Consider the following 21,204-nt stretch of genomic DNA (forward strand, 5'->3'; position numbering starts at 1 on the left):
ACAGCAAGAAAAGGCTTTTCAAAAAAGAAGAAGAAGAAGAAGTAAAGGTGAAGGGCTGGAGAGATAGCTCAGCATCTTCATGTAGCTTGTCACCTAACTTTACTGGTGTTGCACTTGTGAATAGTAAGGAAGGAGTAGGTGAAGACAGAAAGGGTGAGGGAAGCAGAGATGAGTTTGATCAGACCAGTCTAGAGCGAGAGCAACCCGTTCTGGACACACACACTCAGGACTTATGAACTGAGTTTACCAGAGATAATTTCCGTTGGAATGGAAATATGCAATTGGGCAGAATGATGTCTGGATTCCTTGTGAAACGATAATGGCAAAATAGAACCATTAAGGTGAGTTTTGACCATAATGAGCACGAAGTAATTCAGGACTCAGAAGTAGCAATGCAGATGTCCTGTGCTTAGGAAGAGTTTTATAAAATACTGTAAAGGCCCTAAAAGTGAATTGTGGTTTTTTTTTTGTTTGTTTGTTTGTTTTGTTTTCTTCTTGCTGCTTTTGGCCAACTGGGAGTGACTCCTGGAACTGACTATTTTGTGGAGAAGAATAAGTTCTTGGCTCATTACTGAGCCATGGAAGGCCTGTTATGAAAGCCCTGTCTCCCTGAAAAGGAAAAAAAAATCTGTTAGAAACAAGTGAGATGATAACTGCTGAGAGTCATGCTGCGCAGTTATGGTCTTATTGTTAAAAACATTCCAGAAATACTGCATCTTAAAAGTCATCAAGGAGTAAGTAATTCGGAATGTTTCTCGTGTTCACTCTTCAATAATGTTTATTGCTGACATCTGTGGCGATTTTTTGTAACAAGATGTTTAGTGTCTCCTTTTTCGACATAATGTTTCCTCTGTCCTTTAATGGTTTCCAGAGAACATGCTAGCTTTCATTTGTATTTTTGAAATGATTATTTTTTGGAGGCAATTATTCTAAGCAAATAAAAAAAAATGCCCATACAAATCACAGAATTTTTAGTCTTCTCTGGCCTACTGGAGAAAAATAATGCAACTGACATTTTCAGAGCCTGTATCTGTTATAATTACCTTGCAGAGTTAAAGAAGAACTTCAAGAACATGAAGTAGATAAAGAAGACGTGACCCCAGCTAACATGTGGGAAGCTGCAGGCCTTGACGGGGTGAGGGAACATTTCACTTAGTGTTTCCAGTTCTTTTGGACTGACATCAGCTTTACAGGGACATTGCATAGATTATAATGGAAGTTTCTGTAAACTCTCATGAAGTTTACACACCTATTATATTACCTTTGTGCAGTGGTAAAAATTGAGATATTTATGTTGCTGTGTAAACTATAGACATGATAATTTTAGCATTTTGTCTTGCTGCATTCTACACTACCACATCTCCCTACAAATCCCTACTTACCATACCCTGTTGGCTATTAACGTTTTTCAGTCTATATTTGTTTTCATGCTCTTCAGAGTACTGGCTATTTAGAAGGCTTCAGTAATAGCTAGCCCTTATGATGACTGGAAAATTAACTGTATTTGGCTAAGTTTTGTTTGAATGCTAAATTTGCCACATCCTCTTTGTGATAGCAGAGGATACATAGGAGTCATGTGAGGCTTCTGTAGATTTTCACTTTTATATATAACATCTGCATTTATTTCCATTTTATATTTATTTCCATATTTATATCCACTTTTATTTCATAGTCTAGTTCTTCAAAATTAAGAGATTATGGACATTTTAATTTGTTTCATTTCTCTCTCTCTCTCTCTCTCTCTCTGTGTGTGTGTGTGTGTGTGTGTGTGTGTGTGTTTGTGTGTGTGTGTTACAAACCATTCATTCTAAGTATTGATGAATATGTGTTTGGAATGCTAGTTCTGGGTTAATATTAAAGGAATTGTGTTAAACTCTCCCTAATCCTACATCGTGAAGTGTGTTTTATTTTTATATATTTTAATTGATACTTAAGGTATGCTTGGAGGAAGGAGAGAAAGGAGGATGGCTCATGTGTGCAATGGCAAAAATATGGAAGTGAGAGCCACTTGTGAAGGTCAGTTCTACCCTTCTACTGGGTAGATTTGAGAAGCCATATTCAGTCACAAGGCTTGGTTTGTTCACTGGATTTCATTTGAATTCTTATGTCAAATATTATTTTTTTTCATTCTCTTTCATTGACTAAGAGAAGGTAATGATAAAATTTTTCACCTAATTTTGGTTTATTGCATTTTATATATTCTGTATACTTTCATTATCTAGATATTTTCCCATAACAAGAAAAGATAGAAATGAATGAATCATCATGGCACACTGAAATATATTTATATTGCCTTATGTAACCATAATTAACAAAACCTTGGTTTTGAGAAACATATCCAGTTATTTCCTTTGGCCAAGAGTCATGTCAATTGTATATCAAATAGAATCTACATGTTTATTCCTCATCTGAGAAGGCCAATACAACTGTAATACAACTTTCACACATTGTTGCATCAAGATAAATGGTCAAGTGTAAAATTAGTTTGATTTGATGCCACCATAGATCTTGATTACTTAGGAAATTAGAAAATAGCATTTGTCTCTTTCATAAATTGTAATACTCTTATCTGAGGATCATGGTAATATTCAAATATCAGTTTCAGGGTTATATTGTTCAATGAAAGCCTAGACAGCTTATATTTTATGAGCTTTACTAATAACTACCAAATCCAACTGCAAAATAAAACTACAAATCTAATGCCATACAGTATTGTGTATTACTTGAAGAGCTGCATGAGTGTTGTAACTGATATAAAGATAATACTTTAAAAAATTAGCTATAACAGGAGACAACTTCCTGAACAGAACACCAACGGCCCAGGCCTTAATGTCAACAATTAACAAATGGGACCTCATGAGGCAGAGAAGCTTCTGTAACGCAGGAGACACTGTCAAGAGAACAAAGCGACAGCCTACAGACTGGGAAAAGAGCTTCACCAACCCTACATCTGACAAAGGTCTAATATCCAAAATATATTAAGAACTCAAGAAATTAAACGCCACCAAACCAAATAACCCAATTGAGAAATGGGGCTTGGAACTAAACAGAGAATTCTCAACAGAGGAATATCAAATGGCTGAGAAACACTTAAAGAAATGCTCAACCTCCTTAGTCATCAGGGAAATGCAAATCAAAACAACTCTGAGATTCCCTCTTACACCCATCAGAATGGCTAAGATCAAAAATTCAAGTGACACCACATGTTGGCAAGGATGTGGGGAGAGAGGAATACTCTTTCATTGCTGGTGGGAATGCAAACTAGTACAGCCACTTTGGAAATCTATCTGGTGCTATCTCAGAAAAAATGGGAATAGGGCTTCCTCAAGACCCAGATATTCCACTCGTTGGAATACATCCAGAAGATGCTCCAGCACACAACAAGAAAATTTATTCAACCATGTTCATGCAGCCTTACTCATAATAGCCAGAACATGGAAACAGCCTAAGTGTCCCTCAGTGGAAGAATGGATAAAGAAACTGTGGTACATATACACTATGGAATACTATTGAGCTATTAAAAACAAGGAATTCCCGAAGTTTGTGGACAAATGGATTGAGCTAGAAATGATCATAATGAGTGAGTTAACCCAGAAGCAGAAACAATCAAATGGTATATACTCACTTATATCTGCAGACTAGCCCAAGGGGTATGTCCCACGAAAGCCTTCACTTACCAGGAAACTGGGACAGAGGGGAGGACATCCTATTGGGACTCTAGATGAGAGAAGCATGGGAGAATAGCAAAGTAGAAGGATCCAGAGGGTCCTAGAAACCTACAAGTAGAACATTATGATAGGCAGATTTGGGCCCAGGGGTCCCGCTCAAACTATGGCACCAGCCAAGACAATACCCCTTCAAACCCCTACCCAGATCTAGCCAATGGACAGAACATTCTCCACAGGTGAGTGGAGAGTGGGGTATGACTTTCTCACGTACTCTGATGCTTCATATTTGACCATGTCCCCTGGAGGGGGAGACCTGGTGGCACTCAGAGGAAGAACAGCAGGTTACCAAGAAGAGACTTGATACCCTATGAGCATATAAAGGGGGAGGAAGTCCCCCTCAGGCACAGTCATAGAAGAGGAGAGTAAGGGGAAAATGGGAGGGAGGGAAGAATGGGAGGATACAAGGGATGGGATAACCATTGAGGTGTAATATGAATAAATTAATAAAACAAAACAAAACAAAACAAAAAAAGAAATTAGCTATAGCTTCCCAAATTGATGTTTATAAAATATGGCATATGATAATATATCTTATTATTATTGGATGCAAACATGATGAATATATTCTCATTCAAGTAAATTAAACTGGTAAAATTGATGTATCCAGAAAACAAAAACTTCTACCTGACCTAGTGATAACACCATCACATTGAAAAATGCTATTTCTCAATGGAAAACTTTTGGGGAAAGTGCTTTACCCACATCCTCTGAAAGACTCCAACATCAAGCTGATCTTGCCATATCTTCCAGACTTAAATGACAGGACCACCAAGTGCTTTAATTTATGCCTATCCCTAGAGCAATAATGTGAACAGGGACGCATATGTCTTCGAGTTTTCAACCTCACTTTTTATTACAAGATTTGTGTTTTGTTTCTCCTTTCTTCCTCAACATACACTCCCATAACAATGTGTGACATTAATAATAAAAGTGAAACATGGCCAGTGCAAACTTCTTTCTTCAGCAGTTTCTCCTAGATAATATCATCGCTATTTTCAGACTGATATCAGTCCATGATGTGCCTTATTCTGCTGTGTATTGCTTGGAGACTAAATCTCTACAATATATTGCTTTTCCATGACTTTTTTCTAACTCTATATATTACACAAAATGTTACTGTCATATTTTAAATGCTCTTATACCCCTCAACACACACAAACACACATAAAGAGAAGCACATGAATGTGTTGGTTATCACAGGAGTATACAGCTGCAATTCCCCAATTGTTAGGTATTAGTCCTCTTTTCTAAAAGCTTAAACTAAAAATTATTTTATTTTTTAAATGTATTTTATTAATTTATTCATGTTACTTCTGAATTGTTATCCCATTCCTTCTGTCTTCCCATTCTTCTCCTGAAAATTATTTTAACATTATAATTGTACTGTTGTGATTACAAAGAATATTTGAGAAAAATTTATATTAACTTTTCAGTTGTTATTTTTAAATGATTTACTTTAACCTAATACTTTTCTATATTGTTTACCTATTGTGTATCTTTTGTACCTGCATAACTCTGTTTCATTTCAGAGTAGTTGATATTTTTTTACTGGAAAAAATCTATGACAAAGATGTCATTGTTTGTTACATATATTATAAAGATAAATAAATTTCAGTATACGTGCTCTATTACCATGTAACATGGTGGTCATAACTGAAAGACAAAAAAAAAAAAAATGAAGCTAGGAAGTGTTTCAGAAGCCACAGATTACAGTCAAAATGAGAAGAATAAAACTTTACTACTCTCATCTTGGAAATTCCAGCCCAGTTTAAAAGTAAGTAAAATTCAGCACAATGCGAAGTGCTAAGGGAGGGTATCAACACAGGGAGGAGGCGAACCACATGGTGCGCTCGAGGAATGATAAGCAAGTCATAGTGGCTGCATCATTTAACATATATTGAGAAACAGTGTGAGAAAAGACTGCAATATATAGCTCCCAGAGGAATGTGAACAGTCAGATATAATTTTAAAACATTATTGGTCATAATAGGCAGTTGTCAAAAAAGCTTTTGGGTAGGAATTTTGATGACAACCCCTTACATTTATGAATAAAAATCAAGTAGTTTTGTGTTTATTAAAGAAACTGCAGCACAAATTTAGAAGTTAAAATCTACTGAAAGTTCTGCAAGATGGATATGAGAAGTGTAGGGAACTTTTGTTTTTATGGATTGGGTGAAAGACTGAAGACTTGAACTGAAATGACACTTGGAAATGAAGATCTGACTTTTTAAAAAAAATCTGTTTGATTTCTCATAGCTTCAAGTTTTCACTAAGCAGAAGCAGCCAGGCAGAGAGTGTACGGTTTAACAAGAACTGCCAGAAGATTGATGGTAGCCAAAGGCATGTGAGCAGACAAGGCATAGGAACATATAAGGACAAGCACATGAGGAACAAAGTAATTTTTTCCATCTTTTTCTAGCTTCTAACTGAGCATGAAGCAACTTAAAATCCCAGCCAAGGTAGAGATTAAAGACTGAATGAATCTAGTTTCTTACATTGCCATGTAAAAAGGTATTTTCTGAAAGCTGGCCAAAACAGAGATGCATTGTACTGGTGAATTGACGAAGTTTCAGGTTTTTTGTTTTTTGTTTTTTTTGTTTTTTTTTTGTTTTTTTTTTTTTTTTGCCTGAGACTTTGCCTATCATGATTTATAGAATATGTATAACATTTTATATATTATGATTTCAGGAAGCATTCTTTACTGTCATCTAATGAAAGAAGCTGGATAACCTAAGGGAAAAGGTTGAGACTTACCAGGACAGAATATGTCAATGATGAGGCTTAATAGTTTTTCTTATACCATCTAAAAGTAGGTTAATTCACAGCAGTCAGTCTCCCACACAGAGAATGCTCAAACGAGCTATAGCAATTTGAGCAACAGAATAAAGAATATCTATTACCAATAAAAATAAGTGTCCATGAGCTGAACTTAACATGGAAAAAACTTTAGTATAGAAAAAAAATGTTTTAAAAGGCATACTCATTGTATAGAATAAACTAAACTAATGTATACATGCATAGACGACCCTCAGAGATGAGGGATACTTATGTATATTAGTGTGCCCCATGTTTAACTACTTAGTTACATGGAGTAGCTAATTATGGAATGATCAGACAGTCTCTATTTCAACTATATAATAAAGATTCATAGGATTATTAACAGAAGGATGTAATAGCACAGGGAAACAGTATTTTATTTATTTACTTTTGAGTTTCTTTGTTTTAATATTTTATTTCTTACATATACATTTATATTATTACACATATATACAATAAACTACCTACATAAAGAAGAACCATGACAAAATCAGGAAAAAAATATATATATATATGTTACCTTCATAGTGTTTTCGCTGTTTGTATTTAGGAGCCTTGAAGAAAACATCTTTCCTATCTTGGTGAGTCTAAAATTCTGAATGTAAATCAATATCTATCATATCTCATCATTATCAATTTAAAACATCTATCTAGACCTAAAACATCTTGACCTCTAAACAACTAAGCTTAATTGTAAAACTAAACTATCTGGTGTTTAATCCCATCAGCAACTTGAAAAGGAATAAAGTTAATTACATGAGCTGCAGGTTAGCTGTTTCCCAAATGAGTAGATGACAGAGAGTTTGCTGCCTCAACAGTCTCCCAAAACTCTATAATGTTGGAACATCCTCTTCAGCCTTCTGGCCCATTATGTCTGACAGACATTTGTGAGGCTGGAACTATTGAGGACTTGCTTATATCAGAGACCTTCATTGTAAAATCTATTTCCCAGTCTAAGTGTAAGGCTGACGTTATACAAATACCAAATACAAATCTGTCTGTGCTCTCCTGTACTTGGTCTTCTATAAAATTTAGAATCATAACACATGAGAATCTTGATCAATGATCACAAACAAGAGGTAAGATGCTATACATTTGGACATAAGAACTAAACATATCATAGTAGCAGGGATGTAATCTTGGGACAGAAGAAGAACATGAGGAAAAAATAATGATTGTTAGCTAATTTAATATGTGTTAGTATTGATTCAAACTTGATAATAATGGATACTTGGTGGAGTAATAGAAAACAGCATGTGTGCTCACACATATTCTAAGTACCTCTAACATGATAAAACATTTAATTTTAGTAATCATAATTATGAATTTAACAATCAGAGGACAGCTGTACATGGCCAGGGACTTAGCAGAGAATTTATTTCAGCAAGAAAAATAGACACATAATCAATATCTCTCATCATCTGTCTTAGTTAGGGTATCTATGCTGTGATAAAGCACCATGATCAAAAGGAACTTGGAGAGGAAAGTGGTCATTTTACCTTACAACTCTCAGGTCACACTCCATCACATATCTAAGTCAGAACAGGAACTCAAATAGGCAGGGTAGTGGAAGCAGGAGCTGATGCGAAGGCTACAGAAGTGTGCTGCAGACTGCCTTGCTTCTTCTACATTGCTTAGCCAATAACCCCTGGAAAAATTGCTCTATAAATAATCCTTAATACTCATTAGTTTCTCACACTAAACTTTGGTGAAATTCTATATCCGTTTGCTTTTGGAAATTTAAAATGAAGGGTATATGTCGATTATGCTTCCACAGAGGGCATTATGCAATAACACTTTATTTGAAGTTATTTTTTATTTTATGTGTGAACTATATTAACATCATTCTCCTTTCCTGTCTGCAACCCTTCACTTGGCTTCTCACTATTTCAAACTGATGGCATCTTTTTCTTAAATTTATTTTGCTACACGCACACACACACACACAGAGAGAGAGAGAGAGAGAGAGAGAGAGAGAGAGAGAGAGAGAGAGAGGAGAGAGAGAGAGAGAGAGGGAGAGAGAGAGAGAGAGAGGGAGAGGTGTGCATGTGTGTGTCTGTGTGTATGTAATTAAATATATATGTATTTATATATACACACAACATGCTGACTTGTCCCTTTGTATTTGTAACCACTTGGATTTGATGACAAATAAGGAAGCTTGTCCCTGGAGAAGCCTCAGTATCTTTCTCTCCATCGTCATTAATTACTTGTAGCTCTTTGCCTATGGTTTGGACACCTTGGTACTTTCTCGTTCCCTTTTTGACATCTTTCCTGCTGGTGTTAGAGTTCATGCAAAAATTCTTTAGGTTAACTTGATATTGAAATGTCATGGGTACATCTTTCCTCTCACTGATAGATGTTATAACATTTCAGCAGACACTGATATCTTCTGTTCTTACAATTTTTGGCCCCCTCCTCCATTATGTTCCATGAATCTTTTATAGGATAGTTATGCTGTAGATGCATAAACTAGGGTTGGCTATCCAATGGTCAGTTGTTCAGTGCATTTTGGCCAGTTGTGGCTGCCATAATAGTCTCAGTCTGTTGCAAATAGAACTTACTTGACTAGGGATAATAGATAGGATTATCTATGGGCATAAGGATATATCTTCAGAATGTAGTTAGGAACTATACTGGTCTAGGAAAATTTCCTTTCTGATCTGTGGCCACACGTGTTATAGGTAAGTGGGTATGCTAATTGTATAGGGAGGGAGTTCCCTCTTATTGAATGGTCCTTATATACAATTAGAAAACTGTTGGTCCCCACCTTTAGGTTCCTCCTTGCAGTGCTGGTTGTTGCTGTGGTTACATATTTTACATTTATCACTATTGGTTACTCTTCTCCCTCAGTATCTCCCTCGGTCCATACAGTGCTATGAAAGCTAGTCCTCAGGGAGGAAGCTTCTTGATCAAATCGAGCCAGGTTTCACCATGTCCTGTGTCTGATGCATATTGTGTCTTCAACATTATGGTCTTCCTTCAACTCCTGAGAGTTAAACAAGGGTAGCAACAATAGTCTGCAGTGTATGAAAATTACTTGGTGTTGTGTGACAGATGTTCCTGGGGAAACATGACTTTCGTATGTCTATTCAATTCAGAAAGAGAGACTACCACCATGCAATTAATACTAATGTCTATTTTGCAGAAATGTGAGGTCTTATTTATTTATCTATCCATTTACTTTCTAGGATTTTATAGGAAGTATGTGTGAGCAGTTACTTACAAGGATCAAAGATAAGCAGCTGCATCATGATAAATCCCATAGTAACATGAGGAATGACCCAGGCAGTCCTGCAAGCCTTGAGGTCTCTCTATAGCTAGCACAAAGACTGAGAACACAAACATCATGTTTTGTACAATTTGGCTGCTCGGATTTTCCACTCCTAACCACTCTTTCTTCGTATTAGGTAGGGAACCTCACAGATATTTTGGTTTTGTTCTCCTGGACATAACATTAACTCCTGAGGCTCATGAGCCTTCCCATCCTCCCTGCATGGAATAATATAATGTGGAGTAACATTAGCATGCAATGAAATATATACAAGAAGATCTCAAGGTAAGATTTAAAAAAAGAGAGAGAGAGACAGACCGAGAGAGGAGAGAGAGAGAGAGAGAGACAGAGAGAGAGAGAGAGAGAGAGAGAGAGACAGAGAGAGAGAGAGAGAGAGACAGAGAGAGAGAGAGAGAGAGGAAGATTTATAAAATGGTATACACACTGTGAAAGTACTCCATTTAATTAGTTTGCCCTTGGGAATGTGTACATATACATGGTTATGCCCCATGGAATGTATCCAGGGCTCTCATTTTATTCCTAAGTAGATTTACCAATGTGACTTATACTGTAAAGAGAAATTAAAGATCTTTCAGGTTGTTCTTTAGGAATGAGGGAAGATAAATGTGAGATGGAAATGATTTTGATAAAATGAAAGTTAGTACGAGCATGAGTCAAGAAAAATATAATCTGACTCATAAAGAAAAAATATACTTGTATTAATAATAACAATACCAGAAATGAGATCACTGCATGGGGGCTAATGGAATGACTTTATTATCACAGTCAAAGTTTACCAGATTTAGTCAGAAGAGATATAAGCATGGATGGGCGCACTGGAAAAAGAACTCTAAATTTCTATTCCTTTAAAATGATTAATATTTTGTTTGAGGCCACTTAGAAAGACTATATCTCTGTTCACATATTTTTCTTTAGCAAATCATCTTCCTTGTTTTTATTCTTTTGTTTTGTTTTGTTTTTCATGACAGGATGTCCCTGTGTAGCTCTGGCTCTCCAGTAACTCACTCTGTAGACCAGGCTGGCCTTGAATTCACAGATCCACCTGTCTCTGTCCAGAGAGCTGGGATTAAGGGCATGCACCACTACTTTACTTAATTATACAAAAATTCACATAACTTCTTAATGAATTTAATTATCCAACCACATTATACTTAGGAACATTTTTATTTCACCATTTCATTTAAGATTCATAATGACCTTTAAAATATTCCAGAAACAACATGCACAAATCTGGGTGCTTATTAGTGCAGTTTTTATAGTAAAGCATACTGTGACCTAATTATTATTTTTTTATTTTTAACCACTCATCCAAGTGTTTGATGTAGTACAAAACTTTAATACACTAATATAAAACCAGGAGCATATGTAGTACTTAGTAATAGTAGTTATGATATTTAACATTAACATTTTCTAAGTATAAATTATAGGAATATTTACCAAGAAATATTAGAGTTCCAAAGTTGTGGATGTTGTAATATTTTGCTTCTAGTTAAGACATATTAATAAAAAAGAATACCAAATTGACTATTTAGACTATCAATTATATTATTTTTAACTATGAATTATATTTAATATTCTTTTACTTTTTTCTTCAAGTTATTTTTTTCTATTAAATTCAAACTACCTAAATCCAAATTTAGTCCTCATAGGAATGGTTTAATTTCATGTTACAGTTACTGAAATTCAGTCAAAGTCTGAAATTATTAAATTGAAAATTTCCACAATAATTCATAAATTTGAAATGTGTACCATTTATGTTGCCTACCATATCTCAATAAAGTGTTCTCCAGACGATATAACATGAATTATTCATTTTTAAAGTGTACCCAAAATGTATATATTACCTGCCCATCACCACTTAAGTGATGTCTAGGTTATCACATAGACTGTTTAGTATCATAGTGTTTATGCTTGAACAACTCAAATTTAACTATTAGTAGCTCCCAACTTTTGTTAAAATATATTAATGCAATTAATTTATTTCTAGTTATTAATATAATCTTGATGTATACATTTCATAAAGTAGTTATTATCACAGTTAAGTGTGTGAGAAAATAAACAAGTCTTGACATTATATATGGTATAGAAATTATATGACCTGTTTACTTTATAAGGCAAAATTATGGTACATATAAGTAATTCATAAAATTTAAAGATGTTACAATCAAAATTTTTATACAATACCCCTCTACCTTTCACATTATTATGTTTTAAATGAAATATCTGATGAATTAAATATTTTTATACTGTCTTCACATTAGTCTGTGTTTTCTACAAGTTTTTTTCTTTTACAAAGATGTGAAAGCTTAAATGTAGCTTCCTAAAATATATTACTCAAAGTCTTATAATAATCTTTCTAATCAGCATTAATCAACTTAAAGAAACCCTATGATTTTATTCACTTGATTATTATTTTTCCACATTTTACCATGATCTTCAGCTCTTTATGAAATGCATCTCTTTTCAGGAATTGGCATTTCATCTATTATAATTAGAAGAAATCAAATAATGTAACAAAAAATATAATCTAAGATATCTGTACACAAATGAACATTCTTTGAGTCAAAAATATTTAATAGAAAATATTGAGGAAGACAATGTCAAATGAATTGTGGACTATCACATCACTTTGACAGGTCTATATTGAGGCTATCTTTTTAAAAAAGAAACAAAGAAACTCTAAAAAATAAAATTATTAGAGTAAAGTCATAGGCAATTGCTCTTTAATGTTTCTACCTAAGGGAATGCGGAAGTCTTCAGAGAGACTTGGTTGTCACAAATGTATCCTTAACATATAGCTGATTGTGCAAGTAACTTTTATTCACCAGATGTAATTAATTCTCATTCTAGAGGCTCACTGACTCCTTCTACTAACATAGGACTAGTCCTGGAACCTTCTAGTCTCCATACAATTTAATGTAGGCTGAGAATGTCTATCTTGTTCTCTTTGCAACCTGTATCTAAAAACTCTCCCTCTAAAAATGCTTCTGCTTTCCTCCCTTTCCTACCACCTAGAAGCAAATACGTTGATGAATTATAGGCGTTCGTTCCATGTTGGTTTAGTATAGTATCTTTCCACATGAACATATTACTCTTTCTTGATTTTTCATTTTTTAAATACTGTTAATTTCTCACCTTACACTGAGCATTTATAAGCTGAGGATTGGAATTGGAGACATGGCTCATTGTCTTAAAGCACTAATTGCTCTTTTATGCAGCCAGTGTTGCAGAATCCATTGCATCTTTAAACTGCATGTGTTATGTAACTGATCTAAGAGTATTTTATACTGTATTCAAATTACTATTACTACCAATAAACATAATAATAAAAAGAAAAAAAGAAAAAAACACACCTCTGAATTTTAGGAACTTAACCACCATGAATTCAGTTCCACTGCAGGCTCTCAACCCCCTGACTCAACCAAACTACTCTCTCTCTGTGTCTCTCTCTCTCTGTCTCTGTCTCTGTCTCTCTCTGTCTCTCTCTGTCTCTCTCTCTCTCTCTCTCTCTCTCTCTCTCTCTCTCTCTCTCTCTCTCTCTCTCTCTCTCTGTGTGTGTGTGTGTGTGTGTGTCTCATTTTCTGCACTGTTCTCCTAAGATCTCCTTTTCTTTTTGTTTTTATTTATTTTTCATTTTTAATTTGTTCACTTTACATCCTGATTGTAGCCCCTTCCCTTGTGGCATCCCAATCCCACCCTTCCATCCTCATACCTTCTCCCTCCCTCCTCTAGTCCTGAAAAGTGGAGCCCTTCTCCCCTATCATCTGTAGTCAACCTATCAAGTCTCATCTGGACTACCAGTGTCTTTTACCTCTGTAGCTTCACAAGGCCGCTCCACCAGGGGGATGTGGGGACCAGAGTGCATGGCATAAGTAGTCACTACTCCACATATTATGGGACTCAGAAGGACTATCAACTACATCTGAGCAGAGGGTAGAATAGAATCGAAGGCTCAGAAATAAAGCCACACTCCTATGAACACTTGATTTTTGGCAAAGAAGCCAAAATTATACAATGGAAAAAAGATAGCATTTTCAACAAAGAATATTGGTCTAACTGGATGTCTACTTGTACAAAAATGGAAGTAGGCCTTTTTTTTTTTTTTTTTACCACCTGAACAAAATGCAAGTTCAAGTGGATTAAAGACCTTAACATAAGAAAAATAAAACCAGAAAAACAAAAAACTTAAAGACTTTAACATCTGTTAGAAAAAAAAAAGGAGTAGAGCCTTGAGCTTATTGGCACAAAGACAGCTTCGTGAACAGAACAGCAATAGCTTGTGCTCTAATACCAACAATTAATAAATGGAGCCTCATGGAATTAAAAAGGTTCTGTAAGGCTATATCCTCCTTTTCTTGTTAGCTGGCGAGAGTGCAGATATTTTGATTCATCCTGCCAAATCATTCTATGATCTGTCACTTTGTCTGCCTCTCAGTTAGACATCGTTTCAAATATGGGTGCTTCCTTTTACAAACTAAATTGTCCTATATTATTGGAGATTAAAGGTGTGTACTAAGGGAATGGCTGTATGCCAGCCTTTGGAACTGAGCATGGGTGCTAATGGAGCGTCTGTGATCCAGCCAGAGCAGCCTTGTTGCTGAGTTAAAAATCCCTAGATAGTTGATTGTCTACAGGATACTCTTCTTTTTTTTTTTTAATTTTTAAAAATTTTTTTATTAATTTATTCTTGTTACATCTCAATGGTTATCCCATCCCTTGTATCCTCCCATTCTTCCCTCCCTCCCCTTTTCCCCTTATTCCCCTCCCCTATAACTGTTCCTGAGGGGGATTACCTCCCCCTGTATATGCTCATAGAATATCAAGTCTACCAAGAACAGGATAGTCTTCTATACTGATTGAGAATGAACACAGACTTTGAATTATAAAACTACCTAAATTAAGCTTTCTAGAACTTTATAGCAAATAATATCACCATTTATCTTTGAGAAAAACTGAATATAAGTCATGATCCAAAAGAGTCTATGAATTATTCTCATTTGCTCTTTAGTAACTAAAACAACACCTTTATTAGGGCTTGAAAGAAATGCAAGTTAAGCTTTTAATTTTTCTAAATCCTCGCAGAAGTTGAAAAAAAACCTTAATACATTTATTGTGAATGACCTCTAAAGATGTTTACCTGATTATTTAGAAAGAGCACTTTCATGTTAAGAGCTTTACTTAATGACACTTTTAATATCATGTTAAATATTCACCAAAACAAAATGTTCTACCAAAGAAAGAAATTATACTGAAAGTTTTTACTCTTTATGTTTATGTTCCAGAAAGTACTAGTAATGCAAATAAAATATCTACACAGTAAAATATTCAGAAATTAATAACAGAAATCTGACATTTTAATTTCTTAAGTGAGAATAGCCCTTCAAAGCACTGTAACATGTATACAAAGGATAAAATACTATGAACTTGACAGGGACAAAGAGCACTATTGAAATCCAAGTGTTCTTAATAGGATTAGATATCAATAGAAGCCATACTCACATCTCAAAGTGCTCTGTGAATAATACCTGAGAAATTGTTACCAGGACATTTGTTTCACAGGATATACATTTTTACTTTACTGGATTTAAATTTTTACTGGATACCATTTTACATTAATATGCATTTCTAATATTTTCTCTTACTCTATTAAGTTTACAATTTAAAAGTAGCCACTCACAAGAGTGTTTTAGTATTTGGTGATTCATTTGGTGCAATCTTTTTTCACAATGCATTTTACATTGACATGATTCCTGGAGATTATCTGTTGTGCCCTTAGAAATCATTTGCATCATGAAAATGAAGCATACTTACTTGAGGTCATTAGTACCTGGTGAGTCCACATTAAACTTGTTTACAAAGGCTTTACATGCATATGTTAGCTCCATTTCTTGTTTCTGTAATAAATTACCATGAAAATAAGTCTGACCAAAAACAAAACAAAAACAAAAAAAAAAACTTCAAACAGGAAGAGTTAACTTTAGCTTAGAATTCCAAGATACATGTCATCAGGATGGGAAATTTGGGGCACAGGATCTTGAGAGAGTTGTTCCTGTTTTGTTCAGAGTCAGGAAGCAATTAAGAATAAATATTAAATATTGAATTCAGGTGTTTAGCTTACTTCCTCCCTTTTGTAAAGTCCAAGTTTATAGCATGGTGAGTCATGCCATCTGAGTTTAGTGTGGGTCTTCCCATTTCAATTAACCTAGCCAACATAAGCCCTGGCAGTCTTTCCCAGATGCCCCATAATCCTTCCTAGGTGTGCCTGGAAGCTTATCTCCTGGTGATAATTGCTAAGTTGCATTAACACTAACTGTCAAAGGTTCCTGTATTTACTTTTAATAACTGTTGTGTTTTACAAGTGACTTACATTTGTAGTTGCAAACACAAAGCTTGTAGGACTCTTAAGACTAAAAGTTAGATCTAATAGTACGTTACTTGTTGTGTAAAGGAGAAAATCAGACAGTACTGTGTTACTGAGAAGATGTTGCTGTTCCACAAGGGCCCTCTGAACACACTGTAAAAAAATCCCATAGATTATTTTACAACTCAGCAGTGTAGGTAAATATTGATGTAAAAACTCACACCCCTAAAACTTCCAACTAAGATCGATTGACATGGTCCCCTTTACTATTATAATGAAATAATTTATAACTTTATGAAACTAAATATATTATATCCCATGTCACATCAGTCAATGAGAGATATACTATTTAAATAAAAGGAAAAACAGCCAGATCACTACTACCACCAACTGAACCAAAGGTCTTATTTCTTGGTAAACTAAGACAAGTTTTTCAAGGTCTCAGTGTTTAACACAAGGAAATTTCCCAGAATTTAATAATGCATTTGAAAGAACATATAGATAGACATGAGTTTCTAAGAGAAAATAACAGAGTCCAAGCCCAAAAGGCACTACTTCTGACTTAGACTCTGGCCCCCGACCCCAACTCCGTGTTGTTCACTTTCCCTGGTGGGGCAGCCTTGCCAAGTCACAGAGGAAGAAGATACAGGCGGTCCTGATGAGACTTGGTAGACTACAGTCAGATGTTTAGGGATGAGGGCTCCCTTTTCTGAGGAATAGAGGAGGAAGGGACAGTGTTTGATTGAGGTAGGCAATGATGGAGGGGGCTACAGTGGGGATGCAAAGTGAACAAATTACAAATAAAACATTTAAAAAAAGAAAGGTTAACACTATATGAGATAGAACTTTAAAGATCTACATGGTACCCTTCCGCAAATGCGTAATAATCATGAGTAGAGCACTGATGCCCTCATCCACAAGCAGAGAAAGGAGCCATGTACTCATAGCTCTCACAGGAGCAGGTGTCACCATGAGGGCCAGCACCCATAGCTCTCACAGAATTCAACAATAGTCTATTCACACGGAACAGAAAGTAAATACTCATAATTCATAGAGAGGCCATTACATTCAGAGTCACTTGCCTCTAGAACGAGAAGCAATTAACATAAGACCAAATGTTGCTCGGTAAGCACCCAAATGTGTAAAATGAATAATTCACAGGTATTCATATGCTACTAAGAAGCAGTAGACTTTATCACAAAGCTTAGGAATATTAGATTTTTATAAAATACCTACCACCTATCAAGATAAAATCTAACTCAAAATCACCACGCAGGGAAACATGGAGTTTTAAGCTTCAGAATAGATGAAAAGTATACATTTATTTGAATGGTCCACAGATTGATGTATCAGGTAGAAAAGCAGATATATATACATAGATAATAGAATAGAATATTAGTGAAATGTTGTGCTCTAATCATCCTGAAGAAATATGGTTACATATTTGCCAAGGTTGATATTATAAACCCTCACATCCAACAGCAATACATGGCCATAAAGGAAACTATGTAAGAGCATAGATTGTCAACTAATTCTCCCAAAATAAAGCACCTCCAATTTATGTAACTATAGATTTCTTAGATCCTTAAATTCCATTGTCATGACAAATTTCTGTCCTTTACCATGTTGCTATGTCTCATACCAGGACAGCTCTTAATTCTGGAAGTTACGGCCATTTGTGTATACATTGTATGGTAGGACATAAAAATAAAACGAGAACATGCATTCTTGGTATTTGCTTTCTAAAACTAGTGACATCACTTTATATATACTTACTGCATTGATTTATCCTTTAAGTCTGTGTTTTCATTTTTCTTTGTATATAAGTGTGTGTGTGTGTGTGTGTGTGTGTGTGTGTTGTGTGTGTGTGTGTATGTGTGTACCAGATTCTCATTTTCTATTCATCTGCTTATGGGCATCTAGTTTGGTTCCATTTCCTCGTCATGGTAAGAAGAGCAGCAATAAACTGCGGTGTTCAAATAGCATTACAGTAGTATCTCTGAACTTCTCTGGATATAAGTTCAGGAGTGAAAGAGTTGGGTCATGTGATAGTTCAATTTAAAAATATTTTAAGGAATCTCCAATCTCATATCCCTAATGGTCCTATTAATTTATACTTCTAGCAGCAGTAAATAAGGGTTTCTCCACATCCTCTCCAAAATGTTTTTAGATTTCATGATGACAGCCATTCTGAGTGGGGTGAGGTGGTTGGTGTATTGCAGCAGTTTGAAATTTTATTTTCCTAATGATCTTTTTAAATAGTTTAGGGCCATTTGTTTTGTTGCTGATGCTGTTGTTGAAAGTGTTTATTTGCTTACTAGTTGCTTTATTTTCTTGGAATTTGGTTTCTGCAATCCTTGACTTAAGGACGTTAACCCCTATCTGAAGTATGACTGATAAAGCAGTAAAGCTTTTCTCCCCTTCTCTGTGCTTTAAACTGGCCAGGGGGGAGTGGTAACTCTCTGTCCTGTGGAGAAAATTTATAATTTCACATCCTCCTATTTGTTGACATTCTTGGCTGGTTCCTGTAGTACTTAAGCTATGTTCAGAAAGCTCTTGCCTACTCTTAAAATCTATGCTCAGAAAGCTCCTGCCTACTCAGCAAGCTCTTAAAGAATATTCTTTAAATTTTTGTCCAGAAGTTTCAGTAATTCAGATTATAAATTAAGGTTTTTAAAAAAACATTTTGAATTGGATATTGTACAAGCTGGTAGAGGTAAATCTAATTTTATCCTTTTTCAAATACTTATCCAGGTTTCCTGGCACCATTTGGTGAATAGGCTTTCTATATTTCAAAGTATTCCTCTGTAAACTTGTAAGTGGATATAGCTTATTGGTTCACATTTTGGTTCCCTTATTCAATCTATTTCATTTGTCTGACTGTTTACATACCAGGACAAGCCTATCTTTTAACAATATCTATAGTACAATTTGTGTGGTTTTTGGATTAGTGGTCTTGCTTTTCTCTATCTGTAGTCTTTCCTAGTTATATGCAAATTCTTTTTTATCAAGAACTCTTAAATATGAAGTCAGAAATGTATTTTTATTTTATTAAATCTATATTTATTTTTGTAAAACAGACATGTTTTCAATGTGAATTCCGTCAATCCTGAAACGTTTACAGTATTTCCATACCTATTTTTTAAATATTTATAACCTAATCTGGACCAGCAACTGTCTTCATTGTCAGTGTTATAATGGAGAGGAATACTTTTAAAAATGTAATTTATAGAAAAAAAGTAAAACCCTAAACAAAATTCTAGTACTTCACACTGGCCATTTAAACTGTATAGAAGTTATTTGATGCATACCAGGCTTGGGACGGTGAAGGTATCTGATTCAATTAATCAATCCTCTTGAAGTTAAAAATATAAAGTGATTTTTGTATTTACAAATTATGGCCACATAACTTGGAAATAAACATAAAGGGCATATAAGAATAATAATGTTTTAAAAATGGGCAGATTTGTTTTGCTCTTCATGTCACTGCAACCAAACTACCTAACATGACAGATTAAAATGGCGATATTATTTGGCCCATTGTTTCAGAGGATGTCAGTACAGTGCAGTCATGTTTACTAGTACAAGAAAATGCGTGAGGTCTTCTTATTGTGTTGCTGACCAACATGCAGAGAAGAACAGGAACCCGGAGTCCACTGTAGCATGGAAGGCAATACCTACTGTAGCTCCATCAGTTATCATAGCCCGATGGTTGGCATCAGTTATCATGGCCCCATGGTTGGAAGGCTTCATAGCTTTCCAAAGCAGCATCAGCAGCCTGAGAAAACATGCTCAGATCACGAGGCTCTATGGACGATTTGACACTCAAACCACCACACCACCATTTATGGTGAAAATTCAGTAACTTTAAAAAAATGTCTCTTAAAATGTCTAAGTCAAATGGCCAGTATAATGAGAAACTTGATAATGACCATTTCATATTACATACAAACTAACCTCTAGATTACATAATTACTGAGTAAGAGGATTGAAACACAAGAAACTATAGATCTTCCAAGTATAGATTTCTATTATTTCTATATTTTACATTAAATGATCTATCATGAATTTAACAGCTTCCATATTTTTATATTATATTTTAAGCATTCTCTCTCTCTCTCTCTCTCTCTCTCTCTCTCTCTCTCTCTCTCTCTCTCTCTCTCCTCTTTTCTCCTCTCCTCTTTTCTTCTTTTCTTTTCTGAGACAGCATCTCAGTACATACTCTCCACTGGTCTGGAGCTTGTTGTGTATGCTAGTTTACCTTCAAAGTTACAGAGAACTGCCTGCATATTTGAGTTCTGGGTTTATTACATGTACAAGTTTGATTGTTTGGTTTTTTGTTTGTTTGGTTTTGGTTTTGTTTTTCGAGACAGGGTTTTTCTGTGTATCCCTGGGCTGTCCTAGACTCGTTTTGTAGACCAGGCTGGCCTTGAACTCACGTCAATCTGCCTGTCTCTGCCTCCTGAGTGCTGGGATTAAAAAGTGTGAGGCACCAGCCCGGCCTACATGTACAAGTTATACATTAGTCAAAAGAGCTAGCTGTTGATTGTTGATTTTTGCTTAATATATTTATTAGTAATCCATGTTTTATACTGAATTATTGGTCTGATTCGATATTTTGTAGTATTTAGTATTAAACCAGAGTATCATGCATGCCAAGCAAATATTCTGCAACTAACTTGCATCCCCAAAATTTAAAATTTTAAGTTAATAATCATGAATCAATTGCCATTGTTTTTGATATATAATAGATTTTTTTTTGCCAATGCATTCATGGTTTTAATGATATCACAAATAAACTCTTGGACTCAGTCAGTGGTGGAGGTTTGGTAGTCTAGAGCTCTCCAAACAATCAGAAAGCAAAATTTCCAGAAAAAGTTTACACTGAATGCTTACGAGATAGTGCAAAGGGATTATGCAGTTATTTCTAAGATTGCCTACCTGAATGCAATTGCCAAAACTCACATGAGAGGAGGGAAGGAACAACTCCCAAGGTTCCCTAT

The sequence above is a fragment of the Acomys russatus genome, chromosome 22 (genome assembly GCF_903995435.1).
Source record: "Acomys russatus chromosome 22, mAcoRus1.1, whole genome shotgun sequence".
Classification (NCBI taxonomy): domain Eukaryota; kingdom Metazoa; phylum Chordata; class Mammalia; order Rodentia; family Muridae; genus Acomys; species Acomys russatus.